This window comes from Lactuca serriola, chromosome 2 (genome assembly GCF_051521515.1).
Source record: "Lactuca serriola cultivar US96UC23 chromosome 2, Lser_US96UC23_V15, whole genome shotgun sequence".
Lineage (NCBI taxonomy): Eukaryota > Viridiplantae > Streptophyta > Magnoliopsida > Asterales > Asteraceae > Lactuca > Lactuca serriola.
The window spans coordinates 166,503,872-166,512,252 of record NC_136409.1 but is presented as its reverse complement, the minus strand read 5'-3'; positions in this window follow the sequence as shown (position 1 = coordinate 166,512,252).

Below are 8,381 nucleotides of genomic sequence, written 5' to 3'. Positions count from 1 at the left end.
GTATCCCAAATGGATTACCCCTAGCCTAGGGGTGATCGCGGTTCGCTTTGAAACCGTGAAACCGGCCAAACCGGTCATCAGTTTGGTTTTACGGTTTGTATTTTTCTTAACGGTTTGGTTTGCGGTTTCGAACTTTTCAAACCATAAAGAACGGTTTGGCTTATGGTTTTTACAATTTCAAACCGTATAAAAACCGAACCGGATCGTATCTATATATTAATTAATTTTTTTATATGTAATTGTATTTTGTTGTATTATATATTAATTTTTATATATAAATAATAAAATTTAAAACCCACAAGCCCACAACATTTAATTATCACAGCCCAATCCTAATTTATTCTGTGAAGCCCAATCCCAAGTCCAAGAGGTGTTTCTCTTACCCTAATCCCAAAAGACGCGTTGTCTCAAACTCAGAAAGACAGAAACTCAAATTCCTTTCCCTTTCGGCAGTTTTAATAGGTTAATAGTGCAATTTTTTTTACTAAATTAGTTTAATGGACTCGACTAAAATGGACCTAAAAATCGCAAACCGTGAAACCAAACAGGAGCCAACCATTAGTAACGGTTTGGTTTGGTTCGGTTTTAAAATTTCAACGGTTCGGCTTTGTTTTTTGCTTGACAAAAACTGTTACTAACGGTTTGACTTCGGTTTGACCTAAAAACTGAACAAAGCGGACCGTGAACACCCTACCCTGGCCCACAGTCTCCCAACTGGGTTACCCTAGTCCACAGCCTCCCGACTGGATTGCCCCGGGTTTGTTAGCCTACATTACAAAGCATTACCGCCTCAACCCAACTGCACTATGTCAACATATGCAACAGATAAACAATAAACTTAAGTACAGGTAATAATACGTATCTACCAATCTAACATATTAATAGGTCATAGCAACATCCTTTACATAATGATACATAACACAATGTAGTGGGTCGATATTGGTACCTTCGACCCACGAGTACAGTGAGGATAACGAAGGTGTGGTTGCCTTGACCAAGGAACCGAGGGATCATGACAGATCCAGGCATATTGATAGAAAATATGATTTCATTAGACATCGGGTAGAATAGGGACTCTTCGTAGTAAAGAGGGTACCGTCAGAGGAGAACCTAACAAACCCCCTTACGAAGGGACCAAGTAGGGTTAAGCACTTGCAACACGCTAGGAGCATTGAGTTGAAGGAAGATATTGGTTTTAGTGATTAGCTAGCTTTTAGAAACTTGCAATAGATAAATTGTAATTAACAGTTGATGATTAAATAAATGAATTTTATTTATAAGTAAAGTTACTGTCTTGTGTTAATTATCTACTATTGTTTCACTTTGCATGTTTTGACTTCCTAAATAATAAGATTATTTAAAACTATCCATAGTCGATCTTATGTTGGAAGTAAGTATGAAAGAAGATTGTAAAGAATTGGCTTGTAGACTGTCTAAAGCGTTTAGACATGGCAAAAGTTTGTTGCAACGTTCATGAGTGCTTTTGAAATATGATTTGAGTATTGGATTAAACTCGCGCTCACATGAATCACTTCATGGAATTTAATCATGAGTGATTGTGAGACGATAATATCATATAGTCTTTAAACCTAGATATATGAGTTGTTGTTTGCGAGTTGGTTGTGCATTGATAATGCGTAAACGCATCAGTAACTTGATGTTATAAAACGTATTGTTGTGTATGAGTTAACGAGTAAATAATATAAGCATATAAGTCGAAGTTTATTTGTTCCTTTTACCCTAAGAGGTTAAAAGCGATATCTTGGGCCCCTCGATGATTTTGTTTTGACTTACGTGTCGGGCCCAGTCAGGACTTAATTGATGTGTTCAATTAAGTTATATGTCAGACAAATCAAATATCGAGAAAACAAACTGCTGGACAGTAAGTATGAATATGTTCCATGTATTTGTCCACACGATATCTTGAGAACGGAGGACTATACGATCCCTTATCTAAAGGACGTGTCAGAGTTCGACATCGGCTTTTGAGAGTTGCGATTGCTAATCGGATTTTGAAGTCGTACTTGCATTTATAGTTATTAGAGTTATCCAAGTGGGAGACTGTTGGATTAGGTGTCTAAGCTCATAACTATAATTGGTATGTACTTGAGCCGATGGTAGCATGGTCCGTTTGAGTTGCCTTCACCAAAACAACTAGATGGATAATGGAGAAAGATGATAGATGTGATTTATTAATATATTATGAGAATAATATATTAAAAGAGAAATCATATTATTTAATTAATATTGGTCAATATTTAATTTAGAATTAATTTTGTGGTCAAAATAGGTTAATTGAACTAAGGGGACTGATATTGTAATTATAAGATAATTACAAAATGGGCTGAGGATCTCTTGGATAAGAGGTGGATGAAATCTTATGGAAGCCCATAAGGATTTCGTCTAAGGCTAGGTGTTCTGGAAGATTCCTATGGGATGCTTAGGGCCTAAGCAACCAAATTATGTATTTGAATGAAACCCTAATTCTTCAGTTATATAAAGGACCCCCTGGGCACCTCAAATCGGCTACCTGAAACCCTAGAAAGATCCTAGAGCCGGTTTTGAGCCTCCTCCTCTCTTTCATATTCTCCAACTTGCTTCTTGGTGTTTATAATCGATTAAAGGTATTACATTTGTGATACTAAGCTCTCAAAGGCAAGGATCTTCAAGCTACAATTGAAAGGTAACATTCTTACTTGTTTGATTATGTTGATTTCGATTTCTATATGATAAATTCGGGTTTACAAGCTTTGGATGATTGTTGTATGTACAATTAGAAAAACCTAGATCCAAAGCTTTAGGGTTTGCATGTGCACCATAGGATTGATGTTTTGCTAAAAAACCCAACAATATTAATAGTATATAAGTAAGTTTTGCTTATATAAAACATTCATATGTTTCCATGGTGGTAAATGAATTTTGTAGGATGTGAAGAATGATATAGAAAAAAAAATGAGAATATGAAGCTCTATTTTGGGAAATTTTCAACTTCTAACTAATTGGTTATTTCTTTATATCTTAAGCTTATTTACAATTTTTCTAGGACATGTTAAATGCTATATAGAAAAAGAAAAAAAAATTGAGAATATGAAGCTCTATTTTGGAAAATTTCAAATTCCAACTAATCGATTATTTCTTTACACTGTAAGCTTATTTTTTAAGTTTAATATTAGTAACAAAATATAGTACATGTATTGATGGTGTTTCATTTTATTTATATTATATATTTTCAGTATATAATGCATATATATATATATATATATATATATATATATATATATATATATATATGTTATTAGATATGTCGTTGATGTCGATTATACTACTGTGTTGCAAACATTAGAAAAATATTGAAACTAAAAATATAATCGACCTCAAAAACATGATTATGATATTTTGTTAACGTTTTGTGACTTTATTATTGATAAATAATGTATATTATTCTGATGATATACTTCAATTTGCATTTAAATTATATCCAAAATCTATAGGTTCATATTTCATTTATAAATGTTTTTCTTTATCAAATTATATTAATCCAACGTAACGTACGGGTATACGTCTAGTTGACTATAATGAGACGAAAATGACCATATAAGCAACTACATATTTAATTTTCCGTCATAAATTTATCGAAATAAAAGGTTTGTTGATTTTTGGTAGATTAAAAATGCATAAAAGGACGACTTTTTTTTTTCAAAATAACAGTCAAAATTTCTTTTGTAACTATTAACCCAACATAAACGGTAATACAATAAAACAAAAATATTAACTATTAACTCACCATAAACTAGTAACATAAAAAACAAGAGTATTGCTAAGGTTTTGTTTAAGAAAGAGAAAATGACGCAACGACCCTACTATATATTTTGACTTTATACTTTTAGTCCCTAAAGTTTTTTTTTTTTCGTGCCCTTTAAGAGAACACAGTTGATGTCGACCTGCTTTTTTGGTCACCGTGACCTAATATATCAGGTTAAAGCTGATATGGGTTATGATTTGGAGTTTTTTAATAAAAAAATTAGGTCCACACACACACACAAACACACACACACACACACACATATATATATATATATATATATATATATATATCCCTATACTAATAAAAGAGTAGTCATTTTGCCATGTGTCATTATATTAGACCTCTTAATTAATATGATGCCACTTGTCAATCTATTAATTCTTCATTTTAAATTTATTAGACCTCCTAATTAATGTGATGTTATTTGTCAATGTATTTATTCTTCATTTTAAATTTTAAATTTTATATTATTGTTTTCATTAATTCACAAATAAAAAATGTCTAATATATATTAAAAATTAATTATATATATTTATTTAAATCAACGATTATAATTTCACAAAACTAATAAAAATATATCGTAATTAATAATTTATTTAAAATAATTAATTATTAATTTTGAGGTTTTACTATAAAATTTCAATTAATTTTATAACCATGGTTTCCACGGGTTATAAACTAGTATATATATATATATATATATATATATATATATATATATATATATATATATATATATATATCTCCTTGAAAGCTAACTGGGTAAATGAAGAAACCTGCTAAAATTTTCCCCTTCCTAATCAAATGGTGATATACACGAAAATGTGAAAAACTTGTTTCTTCCTTTTTGAATCTATCCACCACAAACTCCACCTTATATCCCCACACTACTTAGATTAATCAAACACCTAAAAACACCACCGCCACAACCTCCCTCTCATTCTTGGACTTGTGCCACCATAGAGCCACCGTTGCCACCATCTTGTTCCCCACCAGAACTCACCTACACCCACCATAATTGTCGCTGTCAGAGCTCCTTTATCAGCAACTTACAACCCCTTTTTCCTTCACCATCGAGAGGCACCACCCTCTCCATTCCCCTTCGTTTTTTTTCTGTTAATCAGAGCAAAATCTAAGTGTCAACCACCGCCTCCAGCCACCTGTTGTTGTTGTTTGCTTTGCTTAAGATCAACTGCTTGTCCATCCTTTCCCTTTCGTGTCGAGCTCACCGAAAACGAAGCAGCGGAAGCCGCCAGAGCAGCCCCTGCCAACACGTTGCCGCTGCTGTGAACCATCGCCAACACCAACTGCTGCTTCCGTCGACCCTATCTGGCCAACTATCACTCTCGCTCAAGGGTATTTTCTCCTCCTCCATTTTTGTTTCGTTCATTCAAGATCAGGAAGTGGGTCTCCAATTTCGTTCAAGCAATCTGTAAATACGATTTACGAATGAAGAAGATACATTGTACAAACTTAATTAGATTGCCCCGGGTTTGTTAGCCTACATTACAAAGCATTACCGCCTCAACCCAACTGCACTATGTCAACATATGCAACAGATAAACAATAAACTTAAGTACAGGTAATAATACGTATCTACCAATCTAACATATTAATAGGTCATAGCAACATCCTTTACATAATGATACATAACACAATGTAGTGGGTCGATATTGGTACCTTCGACCCACGAGTACAGTGAGGATAACGAAGGTGTGGTTGCCTTGACCAAGGAACCGAGGGATCATGACAGATCCAGGCATATTGATAGAAAATATGATTTCATTAGACATCGGGTAGAATAGGGACTCTTCGTAGTAAAGAGGGTACCGTCAGAGGAGAACCTAACAAACCCCCTTACGAAGGGACCAAGTAGGGTTAAGCACTTGCAACACGCTAGGAGCATTGAGTTGAAGGAAGATATTGGTTTTAGTGATTAGCTAGCTTTTAGAAACTTGCAATAGATAAATTGTAATTAACAGTTGATGATTAAATAAATGAATTTTATTTATAAGTAAAGTTACTGTCTTGTGTTAATTATCTACTATTGTTTCACTTTGCATGTTTTGACTTCCTAAATAATAAGATTATTTAAAACTATCCATAGTCGATCTTATGTTGGAAGTAAGTATGAAAGAAGATTGTAAAGAATTGGCTTGTAGACTGTCTAAAGCGTTTAGACATGGCAAAAGTTTGTTGCAACGTTCATGAGTGCTTTTGAAATATGATTTGAGTATTGGATTAAACTCGCGCTCACATGAATCACTTCATGGAATTTAATCATGAGTGATTGTGAGACGATAATATCATATAGTCTTTAAACCTAGATATATGAGTTGTTGTTTGCGAGTTGGTTGTGCATTGATAATGCGTAAACGCATCAGTAACTTGATGTTATAAAACGTATTGTTGTGTATGAGTTAACGAGTAAATAATATAAGCATATAAGTCGAAGTTTATTTGTTCCTTTTACCCTAAGAGGTTAAAAGCGATATCTTGGGCCCCTCGATGATTTTGTTTTGACTTACGTGTCGGGCCCAGTCAGGACTTAATTGATGTGTTCAATTAAGTTATATGTCAGACAAATCAAATATCGAGAAAACAAACTGCTGGACAGTAAGTATGAATATGTTCCATGTATTTGTCCACACGATATCTTGAGAACGGAGGACTATACGATCCCTTATCTAAAGGACGTGTCAGAGTTCGACATCGGCTTTTGAGAGTTGCGATTGCTAATCGGATTTTGAAGTCGTACTTGCATTTATAGTTATTAGAGTTATCCAAGTGGGAGACTGTTGGATTAGGTGTCTAAGCTCATAACTATAATTGGTATGTACTTGAGCCGATGGTAGCATGGTCCGTTTGAGTTGCCTTCACCAAAACAACTAGATGGATAATGGAGAAAGATGATAGATGTGATTTATTAATATATTATGAGAATAATATATTAAAAGAGAAATCATATTATTTAATTAATATTGGTCAATATTTAATTTAGAATTAATTTTGTGGTCAAAATAGGTTAATTGAACTAAGGGGACTGATATTGTAATTATAAGATAATTACAAAATGGGCTGAGGATCTCTTGGATAAGAGGTGGATGAAATCTTATGGAAGCCCATAAGGATTTCGTCTAAGGCTAGGTGTTCTGGAAGATTCCTATGGGATGCTTAGGGCCTAAGCAACCAAATTATGTATTTGAATGAAACCCTAATTCTTCAGTTATATAAAGGACCCCCTGGGCACCTCAAATCGGCTACCTGAAACCCTAGAAAGATCCTAGAGCCGGTTTTGAGCCTCCTCCTCTCTTTCATATTCTCCAACTTGCTTCTTGGTGTTTATAATCGATTAAAGGTATTACATTTGTGATACTAAGCTCTCAAAGGCAAGGATCTTCAAGCTACAATTGAAAGGTAACATTCTTACTTGTTTGATTATGTTGATTTCGATTTCTATATGATAAATTCGGGTTTACAAGCTTTGGATGATTGTTGTATGTACAATTAGAAAAACCTAGATCCAAAGCTTTAGGGTTTGCATGTGCACCATAGGATTGATGTTTTGCTAAAAAACCCAACAATATTAATAGTATATAAGTAAGTTTTGCTTATATAAAACATTCATATGTTTCCATGGTGGTAAATGAATTTTGTAGGATGTGAAGAATGATATAGAAAAAAAAATGAGAATATGAAGCTCTATTTTGGGAAATTTTCAACTTCTAACTAATTGGTTATTTCTTTATATCTTAAGCTTATTTACAATTTTTCTAGGACATGTTAAATGCTATATAGAAAAAGAAAAAAAAATTGAGAATATGAAGCTCTATTTTGGAAAATTTCAAATTCCAACTAATCGATTATTTCTTTACACTGTAAGCTTATTTTTTAAGTTTAATATTAGTAACAAAATATAGTACATGTATTGATGGTGTTTCATTTTATTTATATTATATATTTTCAGTATATAATGCATATATATATATATATATATATATATATATATATATATATATATATATATATATATGTTATTAGATATGTCGTTGATGTCGATTATACTACTGTGTTGCAAACATTAGAAAAATATTGAAACTAAAAATATAATCGACCTCAAAAACATGATTATGATATTTTGTTAACGTTTTGTGACTTTATTATTGATAAATAATGTATATTATTCTGATGATATACTTCAATTTGCATTTAAATTATATCCAAAATCTATAGGTTCATATTTCATTTATAAATGTTTTTCTTTATCAAATTATATTAATCCAACGTAACGTACGGGTATACGTCTAGTTGACTATAATGAGACGAAAATGACCATATAAGCAACTACATATTTAATTTTCCGTCATAAATTTATCGAAATAAAAGGTTTGTTGATTTTTGGTAGATTAAAAATGCATAAAAGGACGACTTTTTTTTTTCAAAATAACAGTCAAAATTTCTTTTGTAACTATTAACCCAACATAAACGGTAATACAATAAAACAAAAATATTAACTATTAACTCACCATAAACTAGTAACATAAAAAACAAGAGTATTGCTAAGGTTTTGTTTAAG